Source organism: Puntigrus tetrazona, chromosome 6 (genome assembly GCF_018831695.1).
Source record: "Puntigrus tetrazona isolate hp1 chromosome 6, ASM1883169v1, whole genome shotgun sequence".
Lineage (NCBI taxonomy): Eukaryota > Metazoa > Chordata > Actinopteri > Cypriniformes > Cyprinidae > Puntigrus > Puntigrus tetrazona.
In genome coordinates, this window is record NC_056704.1 from 9,447,865 (window position 1) to 9,468,453 (window position 20,589).

At 38.4% G+C, this 20,589-nt stretch overlaps 1 pseudogene; it reads left to right on the forward strand.

Annotated features, from left to right (window-relative positions):
- The first annotated feature begins 1,106 nt into the window (after positions 1-1,106).
- The window catches only part of LOC122346817, a 128,728-nt pseudogene continuing 109,245 nt past the window's right edge, over positions 1,107-20,589 (forward strand).

Genomic DNA, 20,589 nt, shown 5'->3' on the forward strand with positions numbered 1-20,589 from the left:
TTAAGTGGACTTTTCAGTAAGAACCGAAATAATCATATAAAATTGTGAAAATGGGCATCCAATGACCCCTTTAATGTTGTTAGATTACAAATGACAGTAAATGAAATAATTGCTTGTGGGCAGTTAATACCACAAAGTAGCTATGAATCAAAAATTGGGTTCCTCAAGTGTCTTTTTCTTCAGCATGTATACTCCCTAACAAGTGAATTGACATTTTATTTAATTTAATCACTTACTTTCTGCTATTTAAATTTTTGGCTTTGTCTCTGATTTTATTGGAAATAACTTTCAAAAATTACAATTATTTTCTTTTTCTTTTCTTTTCTTTTTCTGCCATGCATAGTTAGTAGAAAAAGGAACAAATGTTATATCTTATATGTCTTATTACACACACACACACACACAAACAAAAATACAAATTTAATTTGCTTCTTTATATTGCAGAAAACATATAATGACAATAAAAATCGTTTGGCAAACGTTCATTGTTTTATTTGGTTTTAGTATCGTTTAGTATCTATAGTATCAATACAATGTACAATTTTTCTTCTCTCAAAAGAACTTAAATTTGTGAATATAAATTTTAGCATGTAAAAAATAAGATTTATCTTGTCAACATGACAGATTTTCTCTGCTATTCTCCAAAATACCAAATAATGCATATTTCCAAAACAAAACAAAATGTCTACATTTAACACGGATAGTTAAAGAAAATCGACGAGCAGTGACGTGTTCGTTGATGTCCTAGCACCTGCCCCAAAAATGCGCAGGGCATTCCCCGGGTCTAGCTCAAGATGGCGGCGCCTTTGCGCAAGTGTTGAGAAACAGTGTCGGGCTATAAGGCTTGATTAAACTAGCCACAGTTCCACACTATTGATCCATCATCAAAAACAACAGAAGGTGCACACAAAGAGACCGTTGGATTTAAGTATCAAGCGCCTGCCGTGGCTAACGCAGATTGTGTGTTTAAGGATGATGATGGGCCGCTGCGCCTGACCCAGAAATCCAAAGGAGAGCCATCGCAGATCCCCTGCAAACACCTCTTGATCCAGCGCCTGCAGATCCTCTACAGGCTGTGGACGCTGCCGCTTAAGCTGCTGGACGGGAGTGATCTGTGTGATCGTCCGCGGACGCAGCGGATCTCCAGCTCAAGCTTTGGAAAACTCTGCTGATCAGAGGTGCGAGTACAATTCACATCACCCCTCTCTTTTTCTTTGCTTAACAGTTCACCACGGTGACAAAATATAATATTTGCTTTAGTAAAACTGTTGTCATTAGCCGCCTGTCTGACCACTAAAGAGAAGTGACATCGGTTCTAAACGCTTCTCTGTTATAAAATCCATTTTTATGTATGATTATGGTCTTTAGGTTAAAAATGGTGTTTTAATTGTAATATGCTTGGCTCATTGGTAGTGAAACTGTAGATTTTTGCACTGCTTGTTTAGTTCTGTTGTACTTGCTTTTAATCTGACTTGTACACTGGCAACTTGTCATTTCTTAGTTTTGTGCTTTTAAAAAGATTTCATTAAGGTTATTGAATTAGTACTGCTCACAGCCTCAACATTAGTTGGTTGGAGTCTTAGTGCAAAATTGTTTAGCATCACAATGAGAGCTGCAGTTAAAATCAGTGAGCCTATGCATTTGCCGGATACTGCACCAGCAGTGGCACGAAATGCTAGCGTAGAAATGATGATTGCACACTGGTTTCTCTGAAAGGTCCCCTGTGTTACATTGAGTAAGCTACAGACAGGTTGTTTTGTTCTAAATGTGCACCATTGATTGTTTAAAAATGATTTCAAACTAGCCCCAGTTTCACAAACAATGTTTAAGCCTAGTTATAGAATGCTATGTAAATCTGAGCTGTTCCAACTGAAAGAAACTTTCATTGGCTGCTCCTAAAACACGCCAGTGCATTTGTTTTGTCTTAAGATGCACACCATTGATGCTTTTTTCTTTTCAATTACTAATTGAACTATGGCCTAATCCTGGTTTAGGCTAAACCCTGTCTGTGAAACTGGACCCAAAATGTTATGAGTTTGAAATAATATTTAATAGTGCTGTCAAATGATTCATTGTTTAAAACGCATTCAAAATAAATGTTTTTGTTCATATATTATATGTGTGTGCGCATATGTGTGTATGTGAACAAAACTTTTATTTTGATGTGATTGTTTGACAGCTCTAATTATTTAGCAATAGGTGCTGTAAAACTGATCAATCTCTGATCTGAAGCTGTGCATGTTAAAAATGTTGCCTGACCTGAGACAGCAGCAACAGTACATCACTGTGATGCTTGAGATTAAAGTACTGTAAAATGTTTTGAGAGCAGCCAGCTTGCTTAGTGTAAAATGTTTTGATGCCAACATAGCTTCTGGACATCTGACTAGGCACACCGATAAGAATAGTTTTATGTTTATTGTGACACCATTAGTCGTGTTAATGGGTCATTCTGTGTCAACTCAGTCAGAGGATCCCTGGCTCAGATTTATGTGCAAATGTCTGTGTATACATTAGTGATGCATGATATTGGATTTTTGCTTAATAAGAGTCTACATTACATTGTATAGAGATCATGTTTGTGACTGATCTTACTAGAGACATGCTAACATCTCCAAACCGCACAGAAGTAGCCAAAATAGAAATAATCACTACATTAAAATATCTAGTGAGTTGAAAATGAGTTGAAAACTATGCAGCAGTGATGATTTGAGTCTGTCGGCATTAAGATTGAGTGAAATACATGGGAGATGAATATCTTCAATGTCTTGCCAAAAAATGCCCAACAATGCAGGGAATAAGGGGAGGGTAGCGTCTTGTGTTTCAAAGTTTTTATATTCCATCACACAGTTATTTTTCACGCAGTTTGCATTGAGTAGTTATGTAGTAAAACACATATTTTAAAAAGTTGATTCAGTAAACTCTTTATTGATTATGTATATTTTGTACAGACAAGCACATGAAGCCAGAATATAAAAGCAATGTGCAAAGTTTTACGTTTAATGGTTTCCAATAGAAAATCATTAGAAAGAAAACACTGAACCATTAAGATGGTTGACTTCATTTTCCAGGCTTATCTGCTTGCCTATCTAAACTATGTATCTTATAATACAGAGGATATTTCTGTTTTAAATGTTGAGGCACTTAATTTTTACGTTTTGTTACACTGTAATGAAAAAGGCATTTTGTTCACACACCTTTGTTTCATTCTTTTGCGAAGTGATTTAAATATAAAAGGCTTTGAAGCAGATGGTAAATTGACAGGCTGGTCCAGCAGTTCTTTGGATGTTTGAGCCGGTACATGACTGAAAGCTATGATTTGGTTGTTTTAATTTATGTTTAACGTATCAGTGCATTATTTATGCATTTGTAATTGCAGGTTAAATGCATTCATGTCTTGCATTAAACTGTGTAAATACTTCCAGATGACACATTTAGATTTGCCTTCTGTGTTGATTTAATGTGCTTGGTAACAGACCAAATGTCTTATGCTAATTCACTGATTAAATGCAAGAATTTGACTCAAAATATAATGCACACTTTTGGGATAAATGTCTTTATAAAGGTAAAAATGCCCACCACACTGCATATGGAGAACATCAAAACTATATAAGTCAGTCCTTAAGGTATCTGCACAATAACACACTCAGCAAAATATTGTCCAATTATCGTTATTGATTAAAATTTTTAGAAAATATTGAGATATTATTTTTGTTAATATTGCACACCTCTACAAAAGCCTCATCCTCACTGACATTCTGTCTGGAAGTGTCTATGGAGTCTGACCCAGGCAGTCTGTCCATTAAAGACAGAGGCCTGTTCTCTTATCTGTTTACATTTTATTTGGACCTCTGTGGTGTGCTGCTGTTGCAGCTTCTTTATCCCACTCCTCCTGGATTTTCATCTGCACTTTCAGGCTTTCATGTGTTATCCAGGGAAGCTGCAATTATGCTGGTGTTTGCAGCATCATCTTTGTAGGTCTCCCCCATCTTCTTGAGATTTACTCCGCTATAGCAGCCTGAAATGCCTGCCCTTGGGTATTATTAAAGGTAGAAGTCTGTGTAGAATCCACTTGTTGACAGGAAAGTAGGAAAGAGCCATATATGGAAATATTTTGGATTTGCAACTGATGACAAGAGGAAGATCTTTGATGAACAAAAACCAATTTGCTGATGATGTCATCATAGTTTTCTCTCAAAAGAGGCGTTTTCTCTCAAAACACATCCAACTTAAAACACCTCAAAGACCGACATTCAGATCTAATGAGAAAGTTCAAGCAGGTAAGTTTCAATTTAATTATATATTTATAACTGTTAAAAATATTATACCACATTTTAATTTAAATGTCAGATTGAAATAAGCATTGCTGTCTGCATAGTTAATCATTACCGCACGGCTAATGCTAACGGATATGCGAGTATTAGAATTATTATTATTCTATTAACTATTTAATGCTCCTATAGCTTTTATTAGAGTAAAAACAGTAGGCCATGACAGTATTTACTATTTCTACACACTTCTATTCTACACAGGCTTTTAAATGACCTGTGTCTCCATAATATGTGTGTTAGTGAATGTAAATGTATGGTTAACATCATTTTTATACATATCAGTTAGTCAGAAAAGAAGTTCTAGCTTGTTTAAAAGCTTTTTAATTTAAGCAAACACATTTTATCTCCTGTATAGTTTAGTAACACCTTTTAAACTTAATACAAACACTTGATTGTTCACTTTTGTTAATTGTGCATTAAATAATGTCAACATAAAACTTTAAAAATGCTTTTTGATCATTATGTTATCTAACAAATGTCATCTTAAAGTGTTTTTAATATTTCCCAGATATGTAACAGTGATATCATATGCACCTAATGCAGTCTTATCAAATTTATTATAAAATCTGAGGTTTATATACTGAAAAGTTTAGCTAGTGTTCATTTAATGTTAACTAATGGATTTGGTCAGGCTCAGCCGATTACCTTACTGAAGTATATTATTATTTCCTTTTACAGCTGCAGGCAGAGGAAGATAGTGAAACACCCCAGCAGTCACTGAAAAAGACAATGATGTTTTCAGCATCAGCAGAAATACGAAAAAACTCAAAAGCAAAAGACTGAACAGAGATGCTGCTGAATTCATATGTGTAGATCAAGTGCTTATTTATCCTGTTCAAAAAAGTGGATTCCAGCAAATGCTTGGCTTCTGTGGTCTTAACACTGATCACATTGCTAAAAATTTAAAAGAGGCCTTTGAAGAGTTTGGACTTGAAGACTAGAAGTTGGAATTTTATAAGAATGCCAGAAATCCTAACTCCAGAAATAACAAAAGACCTTTGAAGACTACACCTGAATTTCTTGTTTTGGACACAACCTTCACCTTGCTGTAAATAAAGCATTAGAGATAAACAGGGTGTCTGAAGTGCTGTCAAGGCTTTGAAAAACTTTCTCCGCCTTCAAAAGATCACAAAAATTCTCATGCCAGATGACCAAAAAGCAGGCAGATCTGTTCTCTCCAAATTACAATCTCATTCATGAACCCACTCGCTGGAATTCTTCATATGATATGGTGGACTGTTACTTGGAGCAGCAGCAAGTTGTCCGTACTGTGTTAGCTGAAGACAGGAAAAAGTAGTATCTGATGCCAAAAGACATTACAGTTTTAGAAACTGTAAAAGCAGTTTTTGAGCCACTTAGTTGGGGAAAAACATACCCCCCTTTTCTCAGTCTTGCCATTACTTTGGAATATACTCTAAAATATATGAATGTCTCAAAAAAAATCTAAATCTGACCTGAAACAACTGTTTTCCACCATACAAGAGGAAAAGAAAGAAAAAAACAACATCCTCAAGTCAAGCACAGCTTTCTGCAAGTGAAAAATTAAGTGGTGACCTCTTTGTGTACAGTCAGATGCTTGAGGTCAATGGTGAAAAACAACCAACTGACATCACTGGTTTATTGCTTAAAAGAATATAGACAAAGCAACTTTAAATCCATTTCCCCTTTTGAAAAGACAATCAGTCATCAACAATGGACCTTTCTCTAATTATTTCACAAGAAAACCTTTCTTTGAATAAACACGCATCCTTCAGGTCATTGTGTATATTGTGGCTGTTCTTGTATATTGTCTTTGGTATTGTATACAGTTTTGTACTTGTCTATGATAGACCACTAGTTAATGTCACCTTATGTTAGCCATGTTTGACATTATATGTTGATACCTTTGTGACATATTATTGTTCTAATAATCTTTATTAATTTATATATCAACATCAAATCCAGTGCATATGCAAATTACCATGCTTCAAGACATCATTGGCTCTTCAACACCCAAGAGGTGTGACCTTCAGAGACTTCAAATAGCCTCACTTCGGTGACCCACCTCTGCTATTTTTCTAAGCTCTTCCACATCTCACTACTTCTCATTTTGTGCAGCCCGCACAACACACATATAATAGGTTCTGCTGTCCCGTTGGACACTGTGAAGATTGAACACCTCTGCAACCCTTTTGTGGCAGGCCTTGTGGCCTTGACTTTCCATTCAACCAAAGATCCTCAGATTTCAGCTGATCTCTCTCTTAGCCCTTTTCACCTTCTACCTGGGACGAAATCATCAGAGTCAGGAAATCTTTGGAATTATTCATGTTTCAAATTCAGAAGAATGTGATTGCATGTCCAAAACACTTGAAACCATGAAGACTTTCATCCTAGATTGCATCTGGACTCTCACTAACTAGGCAATGCAAGTATCATACATTTAGCTAAACTAAACAGAGATTTAGTATTAATAATAGACCTCGATATAAATAGCGCTGATGGTTTACAGGTGGTTAACTGTCCTTTCATAGCCTCATTCTCTGCTTTTCCTAATGGTTTACCATCAAGCTTTTCACACTTTCCCCATGTATGAGTGTAATTATGTTTTTGTCTTCAATTATGTGAGCTAGTTTAGTTAATAAAATTTATTCTACCTTGCAAATTAGTGTCTGTTTATGATTTTGTCCTCTACTACACACTAATGCATTGATAATGAAAGAAGGTATTTTCTGTGACCACGAAAATATTCTTTCTGAGAGGTTATATGAAGTTATACTGAATGTTTGCTGAATGAACAGATTAGTTTATGACAATGTAATTCTGCTAGCTGTTACTGGCAGCTGATATAAATAATTGCAAATAATCATAATATATACATTTCAATTAATAAGATGATTAGGTGTCACAGACTTGGTTCTACTTTTGTTACTGTTTAGTTGATTGATTTATTACTTCCCACCTGTTTTCAGTTCTTCCTAATTGTGTTCTATTGTTTAAAAGCCCAAAAACTTGTATATTATATTCATTCATTACACACAGACTGATATATTTCAAATGTTTCTTTTAATTTTGATGATTATAACTGACAGCTAATGAAAACCTTAAATTCAGTATCTCAGAAAATTAGAATATTGTGAAAAGGTTCAATATTGAAGACACCTGGTGTCACACTCTAATCAGCTAATGAACATAAAACACCTGCAAAGGCCTTTAAATGGTCTCCCAGTCTATTTCTGTAGGGTGCACAAAGACTGGGAAGACTGCTGACTTGACGGTTGTCAAAAAGCGACCATTGCTGCCATGCACAAGGAGGGCAAGACACAAAATGTCATTGCAAAAGAGGCTGGCTGTTTACAGAGTGTCCAAGCACATTAATAGAGAGGCGAAGAGAAGGACTTTTAGAAAGGTGGTAGAAAAAAGTACAAGCAATAGGAAAAACTTCACCCTGGAGAGGATTGGAGATATCAGAGGAACCTGAGCTCTCATATAACACCTGAGTAGTGCCACAGATAGACCCCCGAACTCTCAAACTTGTTTTCCTAACCTCCTGCTCCATTATGGCCTCCAACTAACTGAGTTGCCAAAGCTCTGTGAACTCTGCTCTGCCATGGCCTCCTGAAGTTTGTGCTTTGTTATGGATCCGCTATGGTCTCTCAAGCTTCCTGACTCGCCATGGCTCTCTGGACTGCCTGACTCACTATGGCCCACTGGACTGCCTGGTCCGCCATGGCTGTCAGAGACCCCTGATCCACCCGGGAGGCTTCCCCCAGGGCACCCTTCTCCCTCCCTGTTGGTTCTCTTATTGCGTGGGATAGGCCTTCCCGGGAGGGGAGGGTAATGTCACAGACTGTAGATTTTACTTTTGTTTCATGCTTTATTCCTGTCTGCCCTAACTTGCTTCTCCCTGTTTTTGTTTAATTGATTGATTTAGGACACAATTAAAGAGAACTGAAAACAGGTGGGGAGTAATAATGTTTAATAGCTGTTTTGTTCAGTCCTCATTGTCTGTCTTTATTGTACGTTGTTTTGACTCTGTGTTCATTAAATCAATCTTATTTTTGTGTGCCAGTCTTTGCAAACACTTTGCTACACTTGGCATATTTTGTTTTTATTTTTAAAAAATGTTAGCATTAATAAATAAGAGTATGATTCATGTTTTTTAGGTTTGTATTTGTTTCATATTACTTGTAGAAAAAATAATAATTTGATAACTTGAAACAAAATTTTAAATAAGGAGAAAGAATGCCATAGATTTTTTTTAATTTTTATTTACACTTTTTCATTTAACTTAATAAAAATAGTTCACTTGGCATGTTTTTGTGTTTTGCTTTGGTACTAAAATGTATTCAGAGAACTGTGTTTTTTACTGGTATTGGTACTGAATACTGAAATTTTGGTACCGACACTCTGTAATGTTGCTATTTGAACATAAACAATATCTGCAAAGGACTGGGAAGGACCGGTCTGTTACACCAAGAACCCAGAAACCTCGCCCCTGGGAACATACAGCAAAGGAACAAGGCCATGCTGTGCAACTTTAGATGAGAGGAAAACTTGTAATGCATGAAAAAATTTTCATATATGAATTACAATCTATCTTCTAATGATTCTAATAGATTCAGGTTTTAAAATCAATGCTCTAAAGCAGTAGGTCTCATTCTGTGCCTCGCATTGACCTGCTCTGCATTTTTTTTTCTCTTATTTTCACATAGGTTTGAGAAACATTTTACATGGATTTGCTGTTACCGTGCTGTATTAAAGCTTTAATCATAATAAAAAAAAACATATTAAAAGCTAACACAACATCGCAGAGTTCTGGCTTCTTGGCTGACCTATAATAACTGTAAGTTGCGTCATACATCATACTTGAGTCAGAGGCTGGAACTCGGTAGCTTTGCACTGTCTTCTGTACAGAATATTTGCTACAAACATATTTCCATGTGTGTTGGTATAACACAGAAAACCAGCCGCAAACTTCAGCCCTGGTCACATCATAGGGAAACGCAAACAATAAGTTTTATTGTGGCACCAAGATACTAGCACTTAGGTTGAGGCATATCTCAAAATGACACTGAGAGAAGAAGCTGTAGCTTATACATAATACAGCAGATATTTTTTATGCATTCTACAGAGCAGTGATTGGGCTAAACAAACGCTTTCTCATGAATAACTGCAGGAATGCAATCAGAAATGTGTGACATTGGTTCCGGCTTTTCCCGCCTCCGCAGCCTATCTATAACACACACCAAGCACGGCTCTACGTCACACCTCCTTCCATAGTCTCGACTTTGCTTTTCAAATCGGAAGAATGAAATTGCTCTGAAAAATAGTGTTTTCACTAATAGCACTGTTTGGTTTAGATCATGATGTATGTCTGTTGTTGAACATCAGAGAATCTATTATTCTTGCTGTAGTGTTGTTGCCGGTGCCATGTGTTTTCAACAGTGTTCCAGAACAGTTCAACTAGGGCTGTACAATATATTGTATGTGATGGTCATGTGCATCTCATCAGTAAGGCTGGTTTTTTGATTAGCAATAAGTCTCCATCACGTTTTCAGATGGAGAGGCATTTAATACAAAGAGCCATAGTTCTCTGACAAGTTACACATTACGTTCACTGTCGCATGTGAGCCACCTGTGATAATGCACGGAAATTGAACTACTACTTTGTATTAAAAGTGTCAAAACAGGTAATAGAGAGTCATTACTAATCAAAGAACTGACTTTACTGACTAGATGCGCATGCAATATATCGTTCAACCCAATTATTAGAGTGTGTTCAGTGCATTTAAAGGAGGACTGATTCATTAACCTGCACAGGCTATAAAGGGGGGCAATTCCAACTTTGAAAGGACAAACTGGTGCTTCTGATTCACAACCTGTTATGTTTTCTTATACAAATAATCTGTTACTTTCTATACAAATGCAAGTTTGAGCAGTGTAGTGTACTGCTTGTTGTTTGTCGTTTCTCCGATCACAAATACAGACATAGTCATGTTTATTGCATGCAACAAATGGCTCATTTATAATGACATTTATTGTTTTTGTGTCATATCATTTGTACATGACATCACGTTGTGGTTAGGGCCGTAACATTTCCATTACACGCTTGAGGTATTCGAACAATGACAATGCATTGGGAAAATTATATTTCAGAATCAGATTAAAATCTGACTTAAATTAACCACTCTTCGTCTCTCTACCTTCTATATTTTAGACCAATAAATGAGTAGTTATGTAATTGTTTTTGTTTTATGTCCTTTTTAGATTCCTTATGAAAATGGATGCTGAGCTTCTTCACTCCCCTGTAGTTGGTCTGGCAGAGGAGGAGGAGGTGGACATGACTGACTGGAACCTTCCGCTGGCCTTCATGAAGAAACGCCACACAGAGAAAATTGAGGGATCCAAAGCTTTGGCTCAGAGCTGGAGAATGAAAGACAGGGTGAGGGAGAGACTTTTAATTTTTAGTCAACTGAGCATCAAAATCAAGTGATTGACTATTGATTGCTGTCTAATTTCAATGTTTATGTGAGTGTTTCTCTCAGTATCATTGCCACACTGAACTAATCTTGTTAGCAATTGGTTTGACTATTTAGTGAGTGGCTGGCTAGAGTGGTCAGTTGATGTAGATATCCACATGTAATGAATCCTATAGTTTTTTCACAGTTGATGTTTTTGTCTAATGTGAAAAGGAAACAGTGGGCATTTATATAAATATGAGGTTCAGATTCAGATTCATTACTTGCAACGCAGATTTATGGAAGGTAATCTTGATCTGCTCATACACAGCAATTCTACATTCTTCTTACCGCCCATTTAAAAAAAAATCATATGTTGGGGGGAGCTGTGCTTAGAATAATAAAATGAAACCAATGCATTTTTCTCCTCCGAGCCAAACAGGAAAATTACAGACTCTTTGTCCCACTGCAGATTGGTTCAAACTGTCCCAAACTGTCCTGTGTTCAGCCAATAAACATAGGTTCTGGGCCCGGTTGCATGAAAGTAATTTGACTTGAGAAAAAATTCCCTGAGGTAAGGGATTTCATTAAGGCAATGGTGCTGTGGTTGCTATAGTTACTACATCTCACAATAAACATAGAGATATATGTCCATGACAATAAACGTAACAAAATACAAACCTAACAATCTAAAACACTAACAAATATAATGAGTGCTGCTTGTTTTTGTTCTGCTTAGTGTACAGTTGTTACAGAGAAAACCTCTGTAAGTTTAAGAAGGCATAAGGGTGCTTTTTTGATTCCTTAAATCAAGGTCAAAAACTAAGGGCTTTGTAGTAACACATAAACAGTTAAGGGAAATAATAATAACTGACAGCTTTAACTTCCCTAAAGTAAACCCTTTGTTTTTTTCCTGCAACCCATATTTCACTAAGGGTACCCTTAACCTTAATAATAAGGAATATATGAACCAAATTAGAATTTTAACTTAATACTGTCACCTGCGCAAGTAAAAAGTCTGACAGACTTTCTGACTTACTGAGGAAAAAGCATTACAGTAGATTTTTCTACCATCTTAAACTAAAGATCGATTAGCTCATCACAATATCACATCAAACTCAGCCAATTATTATTATTGCTATAATTTATTCTCAAATTATTCATGTTAACAACAGTTAACAGCAGTATTGTGTGACTATGTCATGTATCTGGACTCTTGTTGTTGTTTTGATTGTCCCACATGCTCTGTGTACCCTATTTTCCGTTTGTCTATTAATTGTATCATTGTCTTCAGGTGTGTCTCATTAATTTAGTCAATTTTTGTGTTAGAGTTCAGTTTGTCCGATCTCGTCGTTTATATGTGGTTTTGTTCTGCCTGCCTGCAGCTATATTGTTTATTTTGTCTGTTCAAGATTAAAAGACTATTTATGTTATATTTTTGTTGAGTGCTCCTTCTCTTGAACCACAGCGTGACAGAAGATTGGATCTTTAAAGTTAAAAGTGGCGTGTTTTCGTTTTTTTTTTTTTTTTGCCCTAATGTTTGCCCCGTTCGTTCGTTTGCCCCAATTTTCTCATCTTCCTGCTGGAGAATGCCGAGTTCAAGAGAGCGCGGAGTGGAGCTCCGCCCACTTCACCATGGCTGAGGATGAGCTGATTATGCATCTGGGGCTGCTGGATCTACAGGAAGCACTGAATGACTTGGATCTGGAATTAGACCTGGCACCCCCCCTGTGTCCTGAGTTCCTGGTCCTGTCCAGCTGTCATGAATCCCCACTGGTCCCGTCCAGCCATCCTGAGTCCCTGCCCCAAGAGACTGTTACGCCTCCAGCGCCTCCTCCAGTGACCGCACACAAAGTCTGCCCATCCTCCCACCATATCCAGCCGCTGTTGATGTTTCTCAGCTCCCCCTTGGCTCCCAGCTCCCTCCTCTCCACTGTGGCTCATCAGTCCACCAGCTCATCCAGGCTCCATCGTCCCTCCGGCTCCGCCTTGGTCTGTCGTCAACCATCTGTTGCCTCAGGATTCCTCTCCTCCGGCTGCACCTCGTCCCTCCTTCCCTCCGGCTCTGTCATGCTCCTCCATCCCCCCGGTTCCACCTTGGTCCTCTGTTGCTCCGGCTCCGCCACATCCTTCTCTTTCTCCGTCTCTGCATCGGTCGCCAGTGTCAGCGGCGTCGCCTAGGCTCTCCAGCTCCTTTGTGTCACCCTGTCTCTTTGGCTCTCCACCTCAGTCTCCTCCACCACCAGCTCCGCCTCCATCAGTCGGCCCCATGGAGATGACCGCCATTCCTCCTCCATGGCTCCTCTCTCCATCAGCTCCACTGTGGGCCATCATGGCTGGGCTCCTGGGTCCCATGGATTTCCTCCTGCTCCGGACTCATCCTGTGTTCCTCCCTGGACTTGGTTTGCCAACTCCCTCCTGGTGGCCCGTCCTCCACCGGAACATCCTCCCAAGTTCCCGTTTTCCCATTTCTGTTTTTGGTGTGAGGATGCACCTTCCGGGAGAGGGTGTAATGTCACGTATCTGACGGGGAGTCAGATGGGGAGTATCTTTTGTTGTTGTTTTGATTGTCCCACATGCTCTGTGTGCCCTACTTTCTAAGAGACATGTTGAACAGATTTGTATTTGTATACTTGTGTAACGGATCTAGAAAACAGTTACTTGCTTTCTGTGTTGAATGAAAGGTGTTATTTTACTCCCTGCCATTAGAGGGCACTGGGAGCTATTACTGTGAAAGGTTCTCTAGGCCAGAGAATAAGAGGAAGATGGAAGTTTGAATGAGGAGCACATGGAAGCTGAGAGTGTTTGCTCTCTCTATGCTTTTATTTGGAAACCCTTGTTGAGGAATATTTTGTTCTACATCTCAATGTGAGTTAAAATACAAATCCCAGCCTATCTGTAATAAAATTTCATTTTATTCACATGTTTTATATAATCCTTTCTGGATTACAATCTGCCATCAAATTATTCCAGCTGCTGTGAGAATAGGCTATAATTAAATTGTGGGTCATTTGCAAGACAGCTTCTTTGTTACAGACGTGATGTATATGACGCGAGTGCCATGCTTGAATTTGCGTCATAAACTTACCTGTACCACTCAAATTAGAAAACAAAAAGGCTTTTTGATGTACATTTTTAGGTGCACTCTTGTCATAAATTAAAATTCTAAAAAAAAAACCAATTTTTTACCAAAAGGTGGTAAAATATCTATTTAGGAGTCCAATGATATATAGTTTGTCATGTTTATATTAAAATTTAATTCAATATATTGAATTTAAGTCTCCTGGTGAGGGAATGGGAGACAGTTAAGAGGTTAATCTTATTACTTATTAGCGAAAGTTGATTCTCAAAAGAGTTAGCCTTTTGGTTTTTTATTAAGGCCTGTGTGTATGTATTTGAATTGAGATTTTTTGTATAATTTAAAGACTCCATATTTAGCCATATGCAAACATGCTGGGAACTAACAGTTCCAAATAAAACAATTGGAACTTCTTTCCTTTATTATTATTATTATTATTATTATTATTATTATTATTATTATTATTATTCAAGCCTCAAAACTGCTTAATTGTACTTAAAAATAAGGAAAATGTGTATCTCTTGGTTTTATTGTTGAAAAGTTCTGCATATTTTCTATACAACACTAAACCACAGTTTCTTTAATAATATGCACAAGTATTGTTAGAGACTTGTAGCACACCTGTTCTCAAGCACTCTTAATGTCCAACTTTATTTAAATGTCTGACTGCCTATTGTTTTTGTTCAGTCCTGATTTCTGTTGGGAGTATGTTTTTGTCAGTCATTTGTGGTCAGAGCTTTTGTTTATTTTTATTTGTTTTTTTTTTTTGTGTGCCACTTTCCCCTACCTGATGTTTAAGGGAAGTTTTTCTTTTGTTATTTCATTCAGACCTTACAATCAAGAAGTGTTTTTTGAGTTCCTTTGTGGCTGTTCTTGTAAGATGACTCTAAGATTGTACTCTGGTTCTTGGAATTAAATTTTTGTTCATCGTTTCCTCTGCAACTGTTTTTTTTTTTTTTTTTTACCTGCTCCAGTGGTGATGTAGTAAGCGCCAAAGGTTAACGCACCATGGACCTGGGTTTGATTCCCACCTGGATCATAACAGTAGGACAACTCCAGCAAAGGAAACCCAACCTTTGTCGAATGCAGAGTGCATCCTTGTTGCTGTTTTAAGCCAGCTTGGAACGACATGAACAAGTCCTTGCACAACAAGAAGCGGCAGTTTCTAAACTAGGCCAGGCAATCTCACAGATCCTACAACATCTTCAGTCTCTTTCAAACCTGCTGCGGGAAACCGAGTCCCAACCCCAAGCTCCAGTATCACCACCCAACTCTACAACTCTGATATTCACCTGCCTCATCCTGAGACGTATGATGGAAGCCCTGTTATCAGATGTCAGGCAGATAGCCCCCACTTCAAAGTGTAGCAGAATTAGCTGTGGAATTTTTAACGCTAGCTATGGAGAGTGGCTAGAATCAGGAAGCATTAACTGTTGCTTTTATTCGGGCACAGTCTGATGAAATCAAAGATGAATTAGCGGCCCATGACCCTCCAACAGACATAGAATCCCTAATTGATATGGCCATTCGACTAGACAATCGTCTTGGAGAGAGACATAGAGTATTGGACGTAGTATAGGAACTACTAGAACTGGTCCCAGTCAACATTCCTTGGTACCCTGACTATCACGGCCCTAGATGGGAGGCCTCTGGGGTCTAGGCAGGTGAGTCTGCGCATGATACCTTTATTTCTTAGGGTTGGGGATCACGTACAAACTATACAATTATATGCAATTAAGTCACCAGAATTCCCTTTAATCCTGGGTCTCCCTTGGTTAGTCCTTTATAATGCCCAGATAGACTGGCTCTCTAGTAACATCCTCAGATTGGGGCCTTAATGTGAAAAAAGGTCATTGTGCTTCATCTCTTGGACTTTTGTTTCTCCTAAGTTTCTTGAGGCTACCCCAGGACGGTTAATGACTACTTTAAAGTTACCCAAGATGTCTCCAGAGATGTCTCACGTGTCTCTTTAGACTATGCAGACCTGTTTGAAAAGCTGCCTCCTTGCCACCGCACAGACCTTATGATTGTGCCATTTACTTGCTGCCTGGAATGTGCCCTCCAAGAGGGAGATTGTTCTCTCTTTCAGGACCAGAGAGAAAAGCCATGGAGGATTATATACAGGAGTCACTGCCATCTGGCTTCATACGCCTTTCTACATCACCAGCTGGAGCTGGTTTCTTCTTTGTTTTGGAAGGACGGTGAGCTCCAACCTTGTATAGATTACTGCTTAATAAAATGACAATTAAGAATCGTTATCCTCTCCCACTAATGTCTAGTTGCTTCAGGGGGCTACTATATTTACTAAATTGGACCTTCGCAATGCATATCATTACTTCCGCATTCATACCGGAGATGAATGGAAGACTGCCTTTAAATACACCCACTGGCCATTATGAGTATCAAGTTATGCCTTTTGGGTTGGTAAATGCTCCTGCAGTATTTCAGGCTTTGATTAACGATGTACTAAGAGACATGTTGAACAGATTTGTATTTGTATACTTGTGTAACAGATCTAGAAAACAGTTACTTGCTTTCTGTGTTGAATGAAAGGTGTTATTTTACTCCCTGCCATTAGAGGGCACTGGGAGCTATTACTGTGAAAGGTTTTCTAGGCCAGAGAATAAGAGGAAGAGGGAAGTTTGAATGAGGAGCACATGGAAGCTGAGAGTGTTTGCTCTCTCTATGCTTTTATTTGGAAACCCTTGTTGAGGAATATTTTGTTCTACATCTCAATGTGAGTTAATTTTCTTTCTTTCTTGGAAGTTTTCTTTCTTGTTTTAAGAGGTTTGTTAGGAAGAAGTGTGTTTTGTTTGCTGAACCTCTTGCTTGCTTGTTTGTTTGTTTGTTTTTGTTTTGTTTAGAGGGGTTTTGTGTCTGTCTGATTATGGGATCATCTACCCTGGTCACGGATCCTTCTCTTCAATATTGGGATTTGATTGATTTTCATCCGAGTACTTTTTGAGGATTGCTATTCCCTTTGGATAAAGTTTACTGGATGGACTTGGATTCATCCTTTTAACATCTATGCATTGATGAACTGAGGACATGTGCAGTAACACTGAGCTTTATTGTTGTGTGGACATTCAAATGTTTTTCTTTCAAATGTTTTTCTTTCAAATGTGACTGCTGCTCTGAGATATGGTCATGATTGTTGTGCGGTTTCAAACTATATGTCTTTTGGAAATGTAAATATAATAAGATTGGTGGTGACAGATCCCTCCTCATTTTTTTGTGTGACATTTTGCGAATAATCTTTGTTACACTTGGATGATATTATCTTTTCCAAGAACCTCCAGGAACACATGCAACGTGTAATGCGCCTGGTCCTCCATCAGCTCCTGAGAAATCATCTGTTTGTCAAATTGGAGAAAAGTGAGTTTCAAGTCGAAGAGGTTTTCTTTTTGTGTTTCATTGTTTCTAAGGGTCATATTCAGATGGACCCTACAAGGACCCGAGCAGTCAGAGACTGGCCTCAACCCACCTCTGTCAAGCAGGTGCAACGTTTCCTTGGCTTTTCTAATTTCTTTCAAAGATTAATTTGAAATTTCAGTGCAATTGCTGCTTCACTAACCACTCTCACTAGGATGGATGTTAAGGGATTCCAGTGGACAGAAGAGGCGGAAAGGGCCTTCAGCAGACTGAAAGGCCTATTTACCCCAGCACCTGTACTATTCCAGATCCTGAGCTACCCTTCATTGTGGGGGTGGAAGCCTCCGAGGTAGGGGTTGGAGCTGTTCTCTCCCAACATACCTTAAGGGACAATGAATTGCATCCATGTGCCTTCTTTTCACACAAGCTTTCACCTGCAGAAAAGAATTATGACATTGGGAACAGGGAGTTATTAGCTGTCAAACTGGCATTGGAAGAGTGGAGGCATTGGTTGGAGGGAGCCAAGCACTCTTTTTTGTTGTATGGACAGATCACAAGAATCTAGCCTATATTCAAGAGGCCAAGAGACTAAACTCTCGTCAAGCCCGGTGGGCTTTATCCTATAACTGTTTTGATTTTGTTCTTTCCTATTGCCCAGGCTTTAAGAATCAAAAGCCTGATGCTCTCTCCAGGATGTTTGAACCTACAATCAGGGTTTTAACCCCGCTAAAGATCATTCCCCTCCAGAATTGTAGCACCAGTCAGATGGGGAGTGGAGACCTTAGTTCGAAAGGCACAGCAGCAAGAGGCTGACCCAGGTAATGGGCGCTCTGATGTTTTACAGTGGGGACACTCCTCATCAATAGTCTCCCTGGATTTAGTAGGACCCTAGAGTTCATTGGCAGACGTTTCTGGTGGCCAAAGATGGCTGATAACATCAGAGCCTATGTTGCTGCCTGCACAGAATAAGGATTTCAGATCCCTCCCTCAAGGTCTCCTGCAACCCCTCCCTGTTCCTGCTTGGCTGTGGTGACATATTTCTATGGACTTTGTAAGTATGGACCTTATACCATTGCCAAAACTTCCTTCAGCTCCACAAACTGCTGAGATTGTATTGCAGCATGTCTTTAGGTTGCATGGCTTTCCCCAAGATGTTGTGTCAGACCGTGGTCCTCAGTTTGCATCCAGGTTCTGGAAGTCCTTCTGCCAGCTTATTGGAGCTACAGCAAGTCTATCATCAGGCTTTCATCCCCAGTCTAATGGACAGACAGAGCGTACTAACCAAGACATTGAGATGCCTGATGTCATCTAACCCAATGCCCTAAAGTAAACATCTGATTTGGGCAGAATTTGCGCACAATACCCTCTGCCATTTCGTAACGGGTATGTCACCTTTTGTCACCGTGTGTGTCAATATGGTTTTCAACCTCCTTTGTTTTCTGAGCAGGAGTCTGAGGTCGGTGTCCCAGCTACCCAGCAACTGGTTCAATGGTGTCGTAGGATATGGAGAAAGGCCCGGGCTGCGCTTCTCTAGTCTTCTCAGTTACAACAGCACGGGCCAACCGTAGGCGCAGACCAGCACCTATTCTTCCCCCAGGGCAGAAAGGGATTTGGACCAGAGGAGCGAACTTGGGTCCCTGCTCGCCACATCCTGGACAAGGTTTCCCTGGGTTCACCACTGGATGGCTCCCTTTCTGCCCCAGATAACCTTATTGTTAGAGACTTGTAGCACACCTGTTCTCAATCACTCTTAATGACCAACCTTATTTAAATTTCTGACTGCCTATTGTTCTTGTTCAGTCCTGATTTCTGTTGGAGTATGTTGTTCTCAGTCATTTGTGCTCAGAGCTTTTTTTTGTGTGTGTGCCACTTTTCCCCTGCCTGATGTTTAAGGGTAGTTTTTCTTTTGGGATTACATTCAGACCTTACAATCAAGAAGTGTTTTTTGAGTTCCTTTGTGGCTGTTCCTATAAGATGACTCTAAGATTGTACTCTGGGTCTTGGAATTAAATTTTTGTTCATCATGAGAAACCTAAAGAGTCATACTCAAAGCCTCTTGTTTGTTTCATCCGCAACTGGGTTTCACCTGCTCCAGTGGTGCAGTAGTAAGCGCCAAAGGTTAACTCACCGTGGGCCTGGGTTCGATTCCCACCTGGATCATAACACTAAATGAGCTATTGACAATTGACAATTTTATTATTAAATAATAACAACAAAATAAATACATTTATAATCCCCTGCACAGGAGAGACTTGGTGTTGTTTACAAATATATGTAGAATCCAATATTTTGCATCCTTTTTTCTTTATACTTGTTTAGTTGTATAACAATAATAGTAATGTTACCCAAGAAAATAGTATGTTGTTCTGATAAAATTAGGGATTCCCTCAACTAAAGATGTTTCTGATCAATTAATTGTCTTTTATTAAACAAATCAATTAAAATCGAACACTGTAAGTCAATGTGAAAAATCTTTAGTCAAGGACAGCCCCAATTTTATGCATGTTTATATTAATTAACCATAATAATAGGCCTTTTATTGCCAAAAGCTTATCAGATCTCAAGCACACACATAAAACTTGCAACAGTGCACGTAATTACTATGAATGCCACAGGTGAAAAACAGCGAGAAAACAACATCAACATCATAATATTTCATTGATAGACTAGTTTTTTTCTGTATTTTTTTGTATTTGCAGTGATGAAGTTGATGACACTGACTCGTCATCTCTACAGTGGATGTGCACTTTTCATATGGATTGCCTAATCTTTAAAATAGTTTAAATAGTTTTCCATTTTAATTAGTTTAGTAAACATTTCACTTTCTATTTATGTCTCTGAGGCAAGTACAGAGTTTTGTTCTCAAGTACACAGAAACCTATACAGTAAGTTAGAAATTTAATTGCAAATGATCACACAGGAACCTCCAAGTTAGTGGTCATGCAGTGATTATGCTACTATTTGACTACCAGACACTGCACAAACAATTGAATAGGGCACATTTTTGTAGGTTAACCTTAAATTGAGCAGCCATATTACTACTTATAAGTTTCAGATAATAAGCAACATTTGAGGCCGATGAGCAAAGTGAAGGTTTGCATGTTCTGACTGAAGTGCTGTAATTACCACACAACCAACTGTTAATAACCTCTCTGTCACAGACAGTGACTTCAACTTTTCTGTCATTTTTATTATTTAATTTTTTTTCAAAATTTAAAGTTAGTTAAAAATTAGGCCCAGTTGTTTTTCAGTAAATATTTACAGAAGCAGTGGTTTGGAGTAGTCTAAATTATTAGACAGAACTGTTTAACTCGCAAATGTTTAAAATGGATGCATAAAAATGGATGTGCAAAATAAAGTATAATTTTGAGTA